This window comes from Mustela putorius, unplaced genomic scaffold (assembly GCF_011764305.1).
Source record: "Mustela putorius furo isolate JIRA1106 unplaced genomic scaffold, ASM1176430v1.1 tig00003834_pilon_pilon_pilon, whole genome shotgun sequence".
NCBI classification, from domain to species: domain Eukaryota; kingdom Metazoa; phylum Chordata; class Mammalia; order Carnivora; family Mustelidae; genus Mustela; species Mustela putorius.
The window spans coordinates 40548187-40567476 of NW_025421987.1; the positions used below are offsets into that span (position 1 = coordinate 40548187).

Below are 19290 nucleotides of genomic sequence, written 5' to 3' on the forward strand. Positions count from 1 at the left end.
CACCATCTCCTTCTTTCAAATCGAGACACAGAATGCTCCCTCCTATGAGGAAAGGGAGATCAAAGCATAAAGAGCAGTTTGAGGATCCTGATAGGAAAAAAGAATTCAGATACAACATGAGCTCCACATTTTATTTAGAGAAACCAAACATATTGGTCATGTTTGGCTTCCTTTCACTGGCTTCCAAAACTGTGTCTCCAGCAGGGGGTGACCTGACTTGGGGTAGCTCTGTCCTCGAGTAGTATTCTTGAAGTATCCACAGGGACCCTGTGTCCATTCTCCAGGCAAGGGAGGGATGCTTATTAAAAATGCAGATTCTCCAGGGGCACCTGGGTGGCTCAGTCAGTTAAGTGACAGCCTTTGGCTCAGGTCATGATCCCAGAGGCCTGGGATGGAGTCCCTCATCGGGCTCCCTGCTCAGCTGGGAGCCTGCTTCTCCCTCTGTTCCTCCCTCTGCCCCTCCCCCTGACCGTGTTCCTTCTCCTTCCTCCCTGATAAATAAATAAAGTCTTTAAAGGAAAATATGCAAATCCCCAGGAGGCCTGGGTGGCTCAGTCATTATGTGTCTGCTTTCGGCTCAGGACATGATTCCAGTGTCCTGGGATCGAGCCCCACATCGGGGTCCTTGCTAGGCAGGGAATCTGTTTCTTCCTCTGCTTGCTATTCTCCCTGCTTGTGCTGGCTCTCTTGTTTCTCTCTCTCTCTCTCTCTCTCTCTGATAAATAAATAAAATCCTAAAGAAATGAAAATAAAAATGCAGGTTCTTGAGACCTATTCTACAACAGTGGAATTATCATCTTTGAGTTATGGCACCTGGGTATCTGTGTTTTAACAAACTCCCAGGAGATTCTTATGACAATGAAGTTTAAGGACTATTGCTCTGGACAGTAAGCCTTCTGAGACAGGAATGGAAATATAGTCCTCATTGTAGCCTTTGCATTGTATTTAGAATAATAAATGGCCAAATAATATCTGTGTAGTAAAAGAAAGCACAAAGAAAGAAATTATCTCATCCTTGATCCTTCTAGTAACATGTTTTCGTAATCAGAGGCCGTGGTAAGAGGATGGCTAAGGCAAGCTTTCAGCTGTACCTCCTGATGAGGAGGGAGCTTTATATTAAGGAAATGCCCCTTTCAAAATGATCCAGAATGACTTTTAAGAAAAGCCTCTGGGGAGCTAATTAAAGAGCCAGAGGCAGACAGGCTGCTGAATTAGGTCTTTGGTAAGCCACTGAACTCAAGGGCAAAAATCAGAGAGCAGGAGTGGCCATGAAAAGCCTGAGGCTGGGGAAATGCACGTTCACAGGGAAAGGCCAGACAGCAGATCCTGGTCACTAACGCGGTAGCCAGAAGGGACAAGGCAGCCAGACATCCAGATTCCAGAAAGCGATCATGTCACTATCCAGAGCAAGACAGAACGCTGGGACTAGAGACACTTCTGAGTCTACCAGTCCACCCTCGGTGGGCAAGGGGAAGGGTGGTTTGGGTAGAGGGGTTCAGGAGAGGAAGAGCCACCAGGGGAGTGAAGTGCCAAACACAACATTGTCGAACCCCCTCATTTTAAAAGGACTTTTACTTTGTCAGTTCGTCTCTCTGAACAAACACCTGAGACTTCTGCAGGGTCAGTGGAAACACACCTCCCTGAAGCGTTAATTGTTATGAATTGCTTCTTATGATGATCAGATAATTACATTTGTTTTCTAATGTTGTTTAAGCCACGTTGTAGTGTAATCCCTAGTGAACTCTGTTTGCTGTTATCCCACATGTCTCCACATGTTTTGACATTTCCCAAATGAAGAATTCTTTTCTTCCAGCTTTTAGTTAGGTAGAATCTTTAAAGATTTATTTATTAAAGAGAGAGAGATACAGAAAGGGCACACACTAGAGCCGGGAGAGGGGCAGAAGAAGAGGGAGAGAGAGTCCCAAGCGGACTTCACGTGACGATCCACCGTGGAGCCTGACGAAAGGCTCCATCTCAGGACCCTGAGATCACGACCTGAGCCAAAACTAAGACTCAGCCCCTTAACCGCCTGTGACACCCAGGCGCCCCTAGATGGAACCCTTTAGACAAACTGCGTGGTAGGAAGAACTTAAGAGACTCTCCCAAGAATTAGTAGTGCAGATGCTAACACTTCACAGTACAAGAGCTGTGCAAATGGCAGAGGACCTGGTGACAGTCTGCTAACACATATTGCTTCATCCACAGCTTTACACGACATTGTAGGAGCTGAGCCAGCACGAGTGATGTCATTGCTCTGAAACAGGTGGCGGAGTCCCAGCTTCCTTCCTCTGCACACTAATGGACTGTCCTTGACCTCAGTTCTCTCAAACCCTTGAATAGCATGAAAGAACCCCTAGAAAGGAGTAGGACTCCCCTGGACTTCCTTTAAGATGCAAACAATCTGGCCCAGGCCTGCAGAAACCACATAGATCACAGCCAAAGACTGCTAAATAAAGCAGCAAATCCCTCTAATTAGAAAGGCCAATTAAGGAATTCAAAGGGAAATGGTGAATCCCTTGTTATGGAAGAAAGGTGTCTGTCTTTTCTTCTTTCTTGAAAATGTTAATCATCTGTGGGTGTTGTCCCCGGATAAGTACCCTCAGGACCACTTGTGACCAACGAAGTGAGTCATCCAGGACTAACAACCCGAGTAAGAGGAGCCAGCACACATTTCCTACCTGTGTCCTCTTTCCTCCTTTTCTCTGCTTTCTGGACCCGGCTCAAGGGAACCGTGGTTTTCCTATGAATGGGAGGATACTAGATGAGAGCAAAGAGGCTGGGTTATGCAAAGGATTAAGCTGCTGGCAGTGGGAACCAGGAAGAGCTAGGTAACTAAACCGTGCTAGGTAAGTACCCGGGCCAACCTGTGGTACTGTGTCCTCCGTCATATCCCGGACTTAGAGCTTAAGAAGATGTTTCCTATAAAATCAAGTTAGGTTCTTAGGTAGGGAAAACATACTCAATTGCCCTATGAAGGTTGTGTATACCAAAGGACTGTGTCCCCTTGAGATTCTGGAATGATGCAGACCTCTCTTTGATCTACGGTGTATTAGCTAACATTTATTGAGCTGTTTACTCAGTACCGAGGATTGTCTGTGCGCTCTCCCTGAATTCTCTCATTTCATCCTCAGTGAGTTCTGGAAGCAGGTGCTACTATTATCTTCCTTTGACAGATGAGAAAACTGAAGCCTAGACAGTTTCAGTAATTTGCCTAAGGACAGAGATCCAGTAAGCAGCATTGACAGGACTTGTACCCCAGGCACTCAGATCCCCAACAGGTTCTCCTAATTAGTTAATACATTCTGCTACCTTTGGTAAGATGGCCTTTGTAAAGTGCTTGTTAACTACAAAGTCATATCCGCACATAAAATGTTCTTGTTATTATTAAAATCCATTTAGTTCTCTAATTCATTAAGATGATATAATAGACCTATTAAAATTTAGATATATGAGAAAATGTGGAACAAACCAACCTATTTCTAGTGATGATCTATCTTCTTTAAGTTCAATCATTGAGCAATAGAAGCTCTGGCTGTGATTTCTTTTCATTTTTCATGTATCTATGAAAACTAAAATAGACTCACTTGACCTAGCCCCTATACTTGTGTTGAAACCTAGTGAAAATAAAAGAAAGTATAGTTAAGGATAACAAGAGAAGAAATATAAACAAAGCGGTTTAGAACATTATTGAATGCTTTCTCTAAGTCATTTGAATGATTCTGCATGAAGCCATAATGATATGCTCTTCTTTAAGACAAACTGCTTATTTTCTTGATTCTAAGATGCAAATTTTTTCACATCTTGATGTTTTTGAAATTAGTAGATGTCTCATAATCAATGTGAACATTTAAAGTAGGATTCTTCACCCTCATTGCACCCTCCAAGCAGCCATTATTAAAACTAGTACTGACATTCTTGTTAAGATATAGACCACTGGGTCAACCAATAAGAGTTATCCACTGTTTGGCTCTATGGACACAGTTAGCTTTGCCTAAATAGGTACTTCAGACATAAACAGAGGAGACACAGAATATCTTTCAAAGCCTATGCCTACATTTGCAATTCTAAGTCTCATTTCTCCACGAAAAAGGACTAGAGATTCCAGGACTGGGGCAGAGAAAATCCAAGATGAGCTCAGAACATATTGCTGTGCTGCAAAGTAAAGAAAGAATCGAAAAATGATGAGGACATGTCAAAAGGATACAAGAGCCAACTTGAAAGGGCTCCGTCTGATCAAACCTGTTACAATTTGTGCTTTGAAATGGGTAATTACAGTAATTTACTATAGCCCACTGAATAAAATAAGAACCCATGGGCCCATATTGATAATAAATAAATAAATAATAGGGGAGAAAGGGAAGCTCTTTTTACAGTAGAATGTTACATCATAAATCTAGAAAGAACAATAAATTTAAAAACCACCATTTTGCAGTTATCCATAGTAATTAGGTATAGAATTATCAAGAGATTCTATAATTTTTGGTGAAAAATTCAGTAAAGAAACAGTATATTTTTATGGTCTCCAAATATCTCTCTACAGATTTCTTGTTAATACCAACGGAAAAATGATCATCTTTCTAATGGAAAAAAACCTGACACCGAGCACCTCAACCCAAGTGATCAAAATTAATGTCACCAACAATGGGACAACCTGACATCATGGGCTTGCTGACTGGAGGTCATGGAAGGACACAGCATTTCTTACACACTATACCTGCTAGAAAATGCATAACCTGCATGGAAATGTGAGGAACTACCATACAAACTTTTAACAGTTGGGCTGTACTCTTTTAAAAATGTCAATGTCATAAAAGACAATGAAAGTCTAAGAAATTGTTCCAGATTAAAAGAAACTAAAGAAACAAGACAACCAAATGAAATGTGTTCTCTTGGGTTGGATTCTGAATTGGGTATGGGGGTGGGGAAGATTGTCATAATGGACATTATTAGGACCTTTTTTTTTTTTGTAAAACTTTTTTTTTTTTTTCAACACAGTAAGTGTACTCTTGGATTCCCATCACCTATTTTACCCATCCTCCCTACCAGACCCATCTCCCTTCTGGTAACCATCAATCTGTTCTCTATAGTTAAGGGTCTGTTTCTTGGCTTGTCTCTTTTTTTGTTTTCCTTTGTTCATTTGTCTTGTCTCTTAAATTCCACATATAAATGAAATCAGATGGTATTTGTCTTTCTGACTGGCTTATTTCGCTTAGTGTTTTATTCTCTAGTTTCATCCATGTTGTTGTAAATGGCAACTTTTCATTCTTTTTATGGCTGAATAATATTCCATTGCAGATATATGCCACATCTTCTTGATCCATTCACCTATCATTGGACACTAAGGCTGATTCCATAGTTTGGCTATTATAAATAATGCTTCAGTAAACATGGGGGTGCAGGTACCCCTTTGAATTAGTGTTTTTATATTTTTCAGGTAAATACCCAGTAGCGCGATTACTGGATCATAGTGTGGTTCTATTTTACTTTTTTGAGGAACCTCCATACTGTTTTCCAGAGTGGCTGCATCAATCTGCATTCCCAACAACAGTGCAAGGGGGCTCCATTTTTCTCTGCATCCTCATCAACACTGTTATCACTTGGACAGTTGGTGACATTTGATAATGAACCTTCTGTTGGGTAATAATACAGTGGGAATATTAAATATCCTCAGTTAAATAATTGTGCTATATTTTCTAAGAGCATACTCTTGTTCTTAAGAACAATTGAAGTATTTAGAGGTAAGGAGGCATGTATTTGTATTTCTTTAACTTACATGTGCTGACACTCCTCCAAGTAGCCTATCATTTTTTTTTACTGTCTTCTTGTTACTTTTTTTGTATTCTGTCATTTGTTTTTGTTTTGTTTTGTTTATTATCTTCTGGTTAGTTCACTGTTCAATTCTGATCTCATGGTAAAGTTCAATTTTAAAGGTAAAAGAATGTTATTTGCAACATACACTATGGTCTAGGCCTCAATTATTCATGGAGACTTATAAAAATACCACCATTAACTAAGTGAATATTATCTGATTTGTATGAAAGCTGCAAAATTATTCACTTTGGAATCCAAATACACAAAAGAGGGGACATGCCAGGATGTCCAGTCCATATCTTGCTCTCAGAGTCACACTCATTCTAACTAACTTCTTGAAAGATCAATGCTGGTAAATGCAGGAAGACTTTCTTTTGGTTCTTCTCGATAACTGATGATCATGATGGGCGTCCCTGGGAACTTTGAAGCACTGACTTCTTTTTTTTGAACAATATCAATATGTAAGTTTATAGAAATGTGTCCCCCTCCTACTCTCTTGGTAAAACCTTTGAAAGCTGCAGTTTTTTGTGGTTTTTTTGAATGTCTAACTCATAAAATCAAAATAATTGATAGATTAGTGAGGCTGACCTTGACACAGAAGGCCTGAAGTAGGAGCTCCTGGCTGGTACAATGGGTTAAGCATCTGACTCTTCCTTCTGCTCAGGTCATGATCTCAGGTTCATGAGATTGAGCACAACATGGGGCCCTGAGCTCCCCTGAGCTCACTATGGAGTTTACTGCAGATTCTCTCTCTCTCCTTCTTCCTCTGCCTCTCCTCTCTCTCTCTCAGATAAGTAAATAAACTCTTAAAAAAAAAATTAGACCTTAATTAGGGAACCCAAAAGTACAAAATCATTAGTCCACAAGTAGTTACTGAATACAATGTGGGAAGCATTATGCTAGCTGCTCTAGGGGAAACAATTAAAATGGTTTCTCTGTGCTCCTGGAGCTTGATGACCCTTGGAAGATAGCATATTAGCAAAAGTAGCTACAGTGCAGGCAATATACCCTAAGGGTCCTGGGAGTTGTGTAGAGTGGGAACCAGTGAGCAAGGAGCCATCTCTTATCTCTTATCATCCGTTTATCTCTGGAACCAGCCCCATTGTTAAAGGAGAACCAAAGACCACAGATGATCAGTCGCAGAAGAAGCCCTCTAATACCATAAATGCAAAAACCAAGCTCAGAGAGGTTGTTATTTGATGAGAAGCACATGTTATAATTTAAGTTTCCTGCTTTTTCTGATGTGAGTAGAAGATTTTTCTTAGTCTGGGTTCTTAAAGCAGCTGAGGGATGGTTGAAAGGGGACAAGATATTAGAATGAATTCTCACTAATTAGAATCTAGAACGTTTAATCATTTACAAACTCCATTTTATCATGGTAAAAATGAGCATGATACTACATGCTTTGCATTTTATACCTGGTGGGTTGGTTAGGAGAGTCACGTGAAACTATGTGAAAATACTTGGAAAGTAATTAAGTGCTATAAAAATGTAGAGGATTATTAATAGCATCTGACATTTATTAAGTACTTAGTATGTGCCAGGCATTGTGCTGGCACTTTATATTCATTACCTAAGTTAACCCTTCCACAACCCTCTGAAGCAGATACTTTTATTAACATTTATTTCACTGAAATAGAAACTGAGATTTAGTGACTAATTGCCTAAGAGGAAGTGCCCTGGAGAGATTTCAGGCTCCGGCAACCTGATTCAAGAGCCTCCACATAATTACTTCATACCAGCTCTCAGTTACTACAGAAAAAGCCAAAAAGGATGCAAGAGCATTGCCTATAGCTGGGCAGGAACCAATCCGGCTCAGTCTCCTAGTGAAGCCCAGGTTTGGTGTTGAGGGGTTACAGCATGGGGATAAAATCAGGCATCTTGCTGGGACAGCCCAAGAGCCCATGGAGCAGGTTCCTCTTAGGGAAAAGAGGATTTCTCAAGAGACTCACTAAATCCCTTTCCCTCATGAATGCACCGGCATGCACACTCCAGCCCTGGGTGTTTAACCAAGGTAATTTCAAACTAATATTCAAGGCTGGCATGCAAGGCACTGATAATCTATTAGCCGCACTTGGTAACGACCTGAGAAATTATTGCTTCAACTGCTCCATTCCTGCTCATCTGCCTCGTGAGGCTGCCCCATGTTCTCTCCACAGCCACAGGTTTAGTGGAAGCCCCCGAGTCAGTGAACAAGACCACCCGAGGACACAGTCTGAGGTCGAAGCAAGAAGCGCCTAGAAGATGGCTGGTGATTCTGGAGATCTGGGCTTCTGCTTATGGAGTTGAATCCGAACGCTGCGTTAGCTCTCCACTATCTCTTGGCAAAAGCCTGAAGCAGAGAGCGAAAGGTGACCTGAAATCTGCAATAAGACGGCCAGAGAACACGTGCTAGCGCCTGTGTCCTGTGCAGAAGCGGGAAGGAGAGAAGAGACTGAAGGTCAGCGGTGAGGAAGGGGCTTTCCGTTTGCTGTGCGAGCAGTAGTGTTCCTGGCTCCGCACGAGATTGGCCAGCACCAAGGAAGCCGCTTCACTCCATCCTCCCGTGTAACAGCTCCTGTTCCAGGCCCCAACAGGAAGTAGCAATCATGCGGAATCGTGTACTGGTGGGAGGAGCGGCAGCGAGAGATGAAAATCACTGTGCAATGAGGTGAATGCCTCAATGCCGTCCAGTTTGGAAGAGAAATCTCTGTGCAGACGGTGGCCAGGCTAGCACAAACAGCAAAGCATATCACCTGCGCTACCCTGCCCATACCCCTCCTTCCTAATCCTTCCAGATGAATAAGGCAACAGCCATGATGGAAGTGACCTGCCTCCCACCAGCCTGAAGCCTCCTGATCGCAGCCCGAAGCTCACTACCCTTGAATCTGTCATGTGTCAGACACTGCCTGTCAGCCAGCGTGTATTATCTCATGTGATCCTCACAACACTCCTGAGAAATAGGTATCGTTATTGTCATTATCCGCCCCTTCACTTTTTGTTTATTTATTTGAGAGAAACAGTGTGTATGTGAGAGAGAGTAGGGGAGGAGGGAAAAGGGGAGGGAGAGAAAGCCTCAACCAGACTCCCCGCTGAGCGCAGAGCCTGACTGCAGGGTTCCAATCCCAGGACCCAGAGATCATGACCAAATCAAGGGTCAGACATTTAACGGCCTGCCACCCAGGAGCCCTCCTTACCCCCCTTCATTTTTACAGCTAAGAAAACGACTGCTTAGAAAGATTCAGTAACTCAGATGTGCAGACTTGGAGTCAGAGTCAGAACACATTTTGTCCAAGTTAAGAGTTTGAGCACTTTCCCCTATAACTTACTGCTGAGCTCTACCACACCTTGAGGATGTCCCAAGCAAGAATGCTGAAGGAAGAGTTTGGCCTCGGTAATTTCAGGCAATGTGCACCTGTCCGCCACCTCTCTACACCCCGTATATACTTTTTCTCTGCTTGTCAGTTCTCCTATTCTCAGTTCTTCCGTCAACTGCCAGAGGAATTAATTCACATGAATGTGTTAGGAACTTACTAATTTAACTCTCCCATGATTGTTTGCATTTTAAGAGGAAATAAAGAGTGAGACATTCATAGAAATATATTAATTCTTCAAGAAGGAGTAGATCCAGGGGTGCTGGCTGGCTGTCAGTATAGCATGAGACTCTTGATCTTGGGGTTGTTAGTTCAAGCTCCACGTAGGGTATAGAGATTACTTAAAAAATGAAAAAAAAAAAAAAAAAAAAAAGAGTGGATCCAGATGTTTTCTGGGAGAAGGGAAAATGATTTTAGGGATTATGCATCCCATCCTTGGCCCAGAATGAACAAACGCAAAAACACTCAGCCTAGCATCAGAGGCACAGGTATTGGAGGAGGGGGAAGAGACCAACAAGATCCTGTCTGAGATTGCCCAAATAAGCACATTTGGGGTCTCCAAAAGGAGAATAAGCCATAAGCCACAAGGAACAAGGATCTCCCCGCATCACTGCAGCCCAAGCCAGGCAGGGCTGTGCCAGGAGAGTCAGCAAGTGAAGTATGAGGTCTTCCCTGGCAATGCTACTTCCCGCTGCCCGCCACCTGGTGTAGACAGCCTCATTCTCTCCCTCAGCACGTATTATCTATTCCTTGTCAGCAGCGGTGATACACAGCTCAGGTTGTCTGTGGCATCCAAAGCAGCAGAACTGTACTATAAGCTTCACAGTGAACAGGAAACATTCTTTCTACTTTCATACTCAGTGTAGAAATGCAGGCTCCAAAGGAAGAGGAGGATGGTGGGTGGATCCTTCCTAGCATTGTTTTTCCCAGCCTGAGTCTGTCCTGAATATAGCCCTCTTGAGCATGAAAGCCCTGGGCAGAGAAGGCCACGCACAGTGCAACTTTCTCAGGTATAATGTTCTGTTGGTCTCTCCTACCTTTTCCAAAGCACATGCCTTTGATGTTGGCCTGAGTGTTTGCCTGTTCTCTTCTCTTTAGCAGACCTAGTCATGGTCTTTGTTTCCTTTTTCCCAACCCCACCCCCCACTGAACAAAATATAGCAAATCCTAAAAGGACTAGAACTTTTGATAATTTTGTCAACTATTGTATTCCCAGTGCCTAGACCTGTGTCTATTACATGGCAGTTCCCTAATATTTATTTAATGAGGTAAAAGAATGAATATGTAGGTATATGAGATAAATTATAGCTTGACTTTAATATCTATAGACCCCCCCCCCACCATGGCATTTAGCCAAATATTCCTACTAAAGAACTTGAAATTCCCATTCCTTGGCCACTTGTTGGGACACAGCTGCAGCTGTGATGCTTACTCGTGTCAGTTCACAGGACAGGGGTTGATGTATCTAGCAGATCAGTTTTCTCTTCCTAGGAATTTTAAACCAGATCTTAACTATCACCTTCTGAGTTTCTGATGAGAGCTATAACATTAAAATGCAGTTTTAAAAGACAATCAACGGAATGGAGAAAAAAAATTTCCAAAGCATATATATGATAAGGGGTTAATTAATATGCAAAATACAGAGAGCACTCATGCAACTCGATAGCAAAACTATAATAAAACACACACAAAAAAAATCAACCTGATTACAAAATAGGGAAAGGACCTGAATAGATATTTCTCCACAAAAACATACAAGAGACCAACAGGTACATGAAAAGATGCTCAAATTACTAGCCATTTGGGAAATGCAAATTAAAACCACAATAAGATACCACCTCACACCTCTTAGAATGGCCATCACCAAAAGAGATAAAAGAAATGCTGACATGAATGTGGAGAAAATGGAACCCTTGTGCATTGTTAATGAAATTGTAAATTGGAACCATTATGGAAAACAGTATGGAGGGTTCTCAAAAAATTAAAGATAAAACTACCATATGTATGATCCAGGAATTCCACTTCTCAGACTATAGCCAAAGGAAATGAAAACACTAACTTGAAGAGATATCTGTACCCCCATGCTCATAGCAGCATTATTTCCAATAGCCAAGACATGAGAACAACCTGAGCATCCATTGATGGCTATCTAGATAAATAAGTTGTGGTATATATAAACTAGATTATTATTCAGCCATGAAAAATGAGGAAATCCTCCCCAATGTTTATAGCAGCAATGTCCACAATTGCCAAAATATTGAAAGAGTCCAGATGTTCATCAACAAATGAATGAACAAAGATATGATATATATATATATCACAGACATATATATAGATATGTATATCACATAGATATATATATACATCACATAGATATACATACACACACACATATGCACACAATGGAATATTAATCAGCCATCAAAAAGAATGAGCTTGCCATTTGCTGTGATGTGGATGGAACTAGAGGGTATTATGCTAAGTGAAATACGTCAGCCAGAGGAAGACAAATACAATATGATTTCACTCATGTAGAATTTAAAAAACAAAACATATGAACATAGGGGAAAGGAAAGAAAAAATAAGGAAAACAGAGAGAAAAGCAAACCATAAGAGACTCTTAACTATAGGGAAGAAACTGAGGTTGCTGGAGGGGAGATGGGTGAGGGGATAGGATAACGGTGATGGGCATTAAGGAGGACACTTGGGTCAGGGTTGGGGCAGGGCAGGGAGAGATCTGGAGAAAGTTGGTCAGACTTCAAGTTATAAGATAAATAAGTACTAGGGATGTAAGGTACTATGTGATGACTGTAGCTAACACTGCTGTATGATATGTAGGAAAGTTGTTAATACAGAAAATCCTAAGAGTACTCATCACAAGGAGAACACTGTTATTCTTTATTTTTCCTTCTGTTTATTGCATCCATATGAGAAAATGGATGTTAGTTGAACCTACTGTAGTAATCGTTTTGTAAATCAAACCATCATGCTGTATGCCTTGAGCTCATACAGTGATATATGTTAACTATTTCTCAATAAAACTGGGAAAAGGGGCACCTGGGTAGCTCAGTGGGTTAAACCTCTGCCTTTGGCCCCGGTCATGATCTCAGGGTCCTGGGATCAAGCCCTGCCTCAGCTCTCTGCTCAGTGGGGAGCCTGCTTCCCCCTCTCTCTCTGCCTACCTCTCTGCCTTCTTGTGATTTCTCTCTGTCAAATAAATAAAAAAAATATTTAAAAAAAATAAAACTGGGGAAAAAATCAGTTTGTACATTCATTTATTCAGCCAACATTTAGTGAGTACTGATACATCAACCACTCTTCTAGGGACTGGAGCTCAAACAGTGACCAAAACATGGACATGGAGTGTATGCTCCAATGGAGTCCTTTATGAAGAAGAAAGGGCTCTGCAGTAAGACATCTTCTACTCATTTTTACCCCTCAGGAGATACTTACTGAGGGGTTCACTAATCAAAGAGGCTGCATTTTGCCTAACAACAAACATTCCAAAGATGGCTGGATGGCTGAGGTGGAGAGGATACCAGCCACCAGCCTTTCATTCTTTGGTTCAAAAAATTAGAAGAAATACCCACAAAAAGGCAACTAGAGTTGATTCAAAAGGAAAGAGAAAAGTGTTTCTGAAATAAGCACGGAGATGAAAAGTACAACAGAGGAAATATAGTTAGTTAATATTATAATAATGTTCTTTAGTGATAGGTGGTAACTTACCATGGTATTAGTGCTGAGTCATGTCTGAGACTGTTGAATCAATATGTTGTCCGCATGAAACTGACATAATAGTGTATGTTAATTATACTTCAGTTAAAAAAAAAAAAGAGGGATGGCTGATGAGGGAACAGAAGGCTAACAGGACAAAGCAAAAGCTGACACCTTGCAACCTTTCCCCACCCCCATTCCTGAGTGGGACCTATGTGCCATTCTTTAGGACTCGCCCACCTATCTTAAGGTTAGTACCTTGCTAGAGGGAAAAACCTGACAATCACAAGGCCTCAAGTCCTCCTGTATCTCTCTCATAGGTCATCTTTAGCACATAAAAGTTCTTTTGAAACCTCCCTTTTTCCTTACCTCCTCCAACCCCATCTATTTAACCTGCCACCCCTCACAATCCCAGGCTCTGCCCATGGGTCCTGTCCCTGTGCTTTAATAAACCACCATTTTGCACCAAAGGTGTCTCAAGAATTCTTTCTTGGTCATCGGCTCTGGACTCTACCCCACTGAACCTCACCTACATTCTAAAACCTCAGATGCAGGGACATTCCTGCATGTGAAGCCGAACACCACTAACAGTGTGATGTGGAATGAGTTTCTCAGGCAAGTGAGCAGAGAATGGATGCTGGCTCAAACCCTAGCTCTACCTTACTTAGCTCCTGGTCTGGACAAGTTCCATAGCTTCAGTTCCATAGCTTCAACATCCTCACTTGCAGCATGGAGAGATGGTACTATGCCTGATTCCGTCGGATTTTGTGAGGCTCAAGGCCAACTGCCTAGCTTATGGTGTTAGCTGAACAAACAACAAGGCCTACTGAATTATGGAAGAATGAGAGGGAGCAAATATGGAAGGGAGATGAAAAGGTTTCCAAGGACCAACCTCTATTCTGAATTTTGCCAGAATCAGATCTTGCCCTTCCTCTCCGAAGATAAACATGAATACTGGTTAATTCAGTTTGGGTCTCACGCCCTCTTTTTGTCTTTCCCTGTATAGCAGTGATTCTTGAACTCTGACATACATGAAGCAAACATGGACACTTGTCAAAAAGGATCCAGACTCCTGAATTCAAATTTAAGAAACTCTGATGTTGTAGGTCTAAGACAAGGCCCAGGGATCTACATTTTAAAATGGCACTTCCAGTAATTTTAGTGAGTATTACAGGTGGATTCTATTTTGAAACCTGCAAGAGAACTGCAAATAGAGAGTATCTAAATGAATCCATGACACGGAAGGAGCAATACATCAAACATTAGAAAGCGTAAGCAGAGATTAATGTACAGAGCGTAATAGTAATTATATTTGGGAGAGGCCTGACTCAGGATGACATTTGGAATGAGTAATTTGATGGACTAAGGCCCTGCTATTTTTTAACCTTTCAATAAAACAGCTATCAGTTTGGCTCCCTTTATGTGACTCAAAAGCCCAAACATATAAATACTTGGTACTCAGGTGGTAGCCTGGATATCCTCTTTTAATCTTACTGACTCAGACAGATGACCTTAATCGTCTAAGTCTTTACAACAGTTCTAGGCTTAAGTTATTTCTGTAATCAAGTAACTATTCACAAATAACCAATTTCACAAAATTAGCAAGATAGGAAATAAGCAAGAGCAGACTGCCATAAGTAGCACATGTTTCCATGTGGCTAATTGCTGAAGACTAGCTCTTCTCAGAATGTCAATGTAACCAAAGGAATCTATGTAGGGAAAAGGGACAGTAACAATGACAGCAATGAAAACAAAATTTTTAAGTAGAAAGAAAATCTCATAGTTCCAAATAGAGTTCGCCACAGTAGGCCACTTTAATAGTGATGGGGATATCCATGAAATAAAAGCTTACTGGCAGTATAATGCCATTTAATCCCAGATTAAGATGTGTTCTAGGAAAATGAAAATTTGTGTCTTCACTTCTCAATTTAACTGAGTAGTGAGAAATCAAATCCTTCAAGATTGTCCTGTCTACACCCATCTCTTGCAGACCTTGTCTTCACCCCATCACAGCATACATACTTCTTCTGCTATACTCCATGGGCTCTTTCCCAAAAAAAAAAAAAAAAAAAAAAAAAAAAAAGACAAACTTGGGAATGGCATTATCATATTGGTATGCTAGACCTATTACCTCGATGGCCCCAAAGGAGCCATGCCTCTTTCAGCGCTTGGGTAGTCCCCTCCCACACAGAGTGTGAACTAACTGATGATTTGGCCATTGAGATAGCAAGCATGAGGGCTGATAAATATTTGCACACTGGGGATTATCTTTTGGAACGTTCGCTTCTAGAAGCCAGCTGCTATATTATAAAGAAATTCAGTCCTGACTACTGACCGATGAGAAGACCAAGTAGAGTGAGGTTCTGGAGAATATCTTGGACATTCCATCCCCAAAGTGAGCTCCCAGCTAAGTGCAACCACTGGAGTGACCTCATTTCCATGACAAGGAGAAACAAAAGAATGCTCAGCTGAGCCAGTCAATCCACAGAACTGTGAGAAATAAAAAATAATGAACATGTTAAGCCATTGGTTTCGGGGACTGTTCTGTAGCAACAAAAAATTAGCGCAGAAATTGGTGCCTAAAAGTAGGGGGCTATTATAACAAAAACCTTAAGTATATGACATTGGATTTCTTTACACCTAGGAATTTGTTTTTACTGAGGTACAGGTAGGTTAACAGATGAGGAGAGGAGAAGATTGCCAATCAAAAGGCAGTTTGTTCACTTATAGTTAGCTCTCAAGAGGAAGAGGCATGTGAGGCCACAGGGAAAGAACCAGGGTCTGTCAGGAAACAGGAGTAAAGGAATAGCATGGGTAAGAGCCTTTATTGCAGTTTTCATGGGAAAGAATGGGCAAGGTGGAGAATCAAGGTAAGCCGATTTAGGATTGGTTAGTTTGAATAATTTTGGCAGGCTCTGGGAATACAGATGGAGTTGTATGATACCTGCCCCTGGAGTGATTAGGGCAGGAGCTAATGTGTGAGAGCTTGGCAAAGTGGGTAGTTGGTGGTATGGGCTCTGGATTACTTTGGCATATGTGAAGGGTAGTCATTCGCGATCTCTAGGAATTAGCTAACCAGGGGAGGGACAGTCTCTCCTGGGTCAGCAAGGCCCCAAGATCCTTCAAAGCATCATGAAATACAAAAACTAAAAAACATGCTTAACACAGAATTTAGGACTGCATGGAAGATAGAAAAATGAGAAGACTGCGGATGGATCCTGAAAGAACTAAACTTTCTGTCAAAGGCTGGAGAAAAAGGGACCAATGTTACATATTGGTAGAGGAATGAAGGAAATTTTTACCTGTCGTTGTTACAGGATTTCTTTTCCTTCAGTGTCCTCTGCTCTTGGTCATGCTGTCTCAAAAGAGTGAAGAGGTAGAGGGTGCCTGGTTGGCTCAGTCAGTTAAGCATCTGCCTTCCATGATCCCAGGCTCCTGGGATGGGTCCTCTGGTAGCATCAGGTTCCCTGTTCGGTGGGGAGCCTGCTTCTCCAGTTCCTGCTGCTTGTGCACTCCAGCGCTTTCTTTCTCTGTCAGGTATATAATAATAATAATCTCTAAAAAAAAAAAAAAAAAAAAAAAAAAAGAAGAAGTAGACCAAAGGGTGGTGGGCAGCAGAGCTAAGTTTTTTGAGTGATACTGAGTGATAGTACAAAGCTCCCCAAGAGGCATGGGACCCAGGATGGTTGCTGATTTGGTGTTTATATCTAGGGGTTTTTATGGGCTTCTTAGTGGACTGTTTTAATTTGATTAATCCCCCACGTGCCTGTCAGCCAATCAGGTTTTTTCAACTACCTATCACATGGGAAAGGGTGGAGGGCCCCTTCTAGAGCAGTGTGAAATCCTTGTAAGGGTGGTTTCCTCTTAGGATGGGGCCCTTGTCCCAGCCTGCCTGCCTTTCAACTATCCTTTGTTAGTGGTAACTTAGAAGATAGAAAAATTATATACCTAATAAAGTTGAGAATTTAGCTAAGAATTTGTCTAAATTTAGGTGGAATACTGAATATGCCAGTTGGTGCTTTAAGTCACTTACGGTAAGATATTGCAAGAGAGGGGCACCTGGGTGCCTAAGTGGGTTAAGCCTCTGCTCAGGTCATGGTCTCACGGTCCAGTCCTCGGATAGAGTCCTGCATCGGACTCTCTGCTCAACAGGGAGCCTGCTTCCCCCTCTCCCTCTGCCAGTCTCTCTGCCTCCTTGTGATCTCTCTCATTCTCAATTAAGTAATAAATGAAAATCTTGTAAAAAGATATTGCAAGAGAATTAGAAGCTTAAGATAGTACTATTCAGTTTTCAAGCAGAACATAGAGAAAATATTTCCAACTCAGGACTTTTTGAATGAGACAAGATAGCTGTTTCTCATTTTCAGTCTTTCGAGTGGGTAAAACATCTTAACATAAGAATTTTCCGCAGGGAAAAAGATCAACCCCAAGATGCTATCAGTCTAGAGGCCTGAGGGCAAATAGAGAATCAGGGTTGCAGCTGTTTGATCCCTTGTCTAGGCCCCTGAAAGATTTAAGGCAATGCTTCATAGATCCTCTCACATGAACAAAATCACTTCTTCTGAGAATCTTAAGGGCATTTTACCACAAAACCTGTATTCTGAGCTCAAATCGGGGAGACCTCTGGCACGTTATCTGTGGGTGTGGGCTTTTGCCTAATGGAATGGATTTTAAAACTGGATATCTACAAGTCCACGGCATTTTTTAAAAGAGTTGTATCAGCTTGGACTCAAAGGAATAAGTCAAAATGAAAAGATGTCTGGGCCCCCAACTTCTCAGGAAGCCATCTGAGAGCACCACTTAGCAGTAGGCATAGACATTATTCATAGAAAGGAAAACCATCTCCGAAAGTGGAACCAATAATCAAGAAGATCAAAAAATGGAGGAGAGCAATAGATTAAGGAACCAGTTCTCGGGATCACAACAAACATTCTGTTCCCCCAAGTAACATGTGTCCCAGTAGATTACAAAATTGCTATGGAGCAATAAACATACACCTTCTGCCTCCTCCCCCTGCAGTCATTTTTGGAAAGGGAATATCCATTGAGTTTATCCTTTCCTATTTTCACAATTGAATGTATGAGGACATCCTAGGGACCACATCTTCATGTAAAACAGATTTCTATGACAAAGTGCTTGACCCCGGGCCTGAACCTGATGCTGAAGTGGAATGGTATTATTTGGGTCTGGGAAGAAACTGAATGTACTTTGAATGTAGGAGACAAGCATCATTGAGGGTTAGAGGGCAGACTCTGGTGTTCTTTCCCATTGGTTGCCCAATGATGGATGCTTCAGGGTATTCCTACCCCTGTGTAGCCCTGTTCCACATCAGGCCTGGGACTGACCCTGTGACTTGTGTTGGCAAATGAGAATTTCACAAAGTGATACAAGCTGAGGCGTAATAAGCACCCGTAATCTGGAGCTTGACCTCTTGGTGCTCTAGTCTAGTCAGACTAGACTGCTGAATAATGAGAAACTGTATGGAGAGAAGTTCTGGAGGATGAGGAGCTATTTGGGATGTTCCATCTCTAGTTGAACTACCTGTGAGTTCCAGCCAAATATGTGACCTCACTCATACCCCATGGAATAGAAAAACTTCCCTGCTCAGTCAGGGCAGTGACACAACTCACAGGATCACAAGAAATGATAAATCACTGTTGTTTTAAGTCCAGGGATGGCAAACTACAACCTGAGAGCTAAATTCAGCCCACTGCCTGTTTATAAATAAAGTTTTATTGAGAAACATTATACCCATTTGTTTACATATCATCTGTGGCTGCCTTCGCATGACAATGGCAGAGACCACATGACTCATAAAGCTGAAATGTTTACTATACAGCCTTCACAGAAAATTTTGCTAGTGTTAGTGTTAGTGTTAAGCCACTAACTTCAGCAGTGGTAAATATGTAATAGGACATTAATGAAACAGGGGTTTCATTCAATGGAAGTAGAGAAATGTCTAAGTTTTTACTAAAAGTAAGTATATGTTACAAAGAAGTAGAAAAGAGGAAGAAAAGCAAGGAGAGAAGAGAGGACAAAATGCCTAGAAAGGAAGATGAGTTATAGGAAAGAGATTTAATAAAAAACAAACAAAAAACAGGGAGAAGAAAGAGAAACGGAGAACAAGCTTCCTGTGGAGTGGATGTTAAAGACAAGAGTAATATTTGAACCTTGGAAATTTTTGGTTATAATCTAGGAAGTCATGTTTTTGTTTTGTAGATGGTCATTATTTATATTATAACTAGTGAAAGCATCAGTGTGGGTGGTTAGCACAATATTCATTATACCTTAATCTGTACCTCAGAATTATGATTTTTATTAAGTGTACAATATGCTAAATTAAACTGCTAAGGAATGACTCCTGACCAACTTCAGCAAGAAATGGTGATGTGTCCTAACCCCTTCAGGGTGC

The 19290-nt window shown here is 41.5% G+C and overlaps 1 long non-coding RNA gene across 1 annotated transcript in view; it reads left to right on the forward strand.

The window, feature by feature from the left end:
* LOC123394387 overlaps nt 1-4860 on the forward strand; it is a 235800-nt gene extending 230940 nt beyond the window's left edge. The window contains exon 4 of the long non-coding RNA XR_006609098.1: nt 4541-4860. This is a non-coding gene — a long non-coding RNA (uncharacterized LOC123394387). The remainder of the gene's footprint in view (nt 1-4540) is intronic.
* The last annotated feature ends 14430 nt before the right edge of the window (nt 4861-19290 follow it).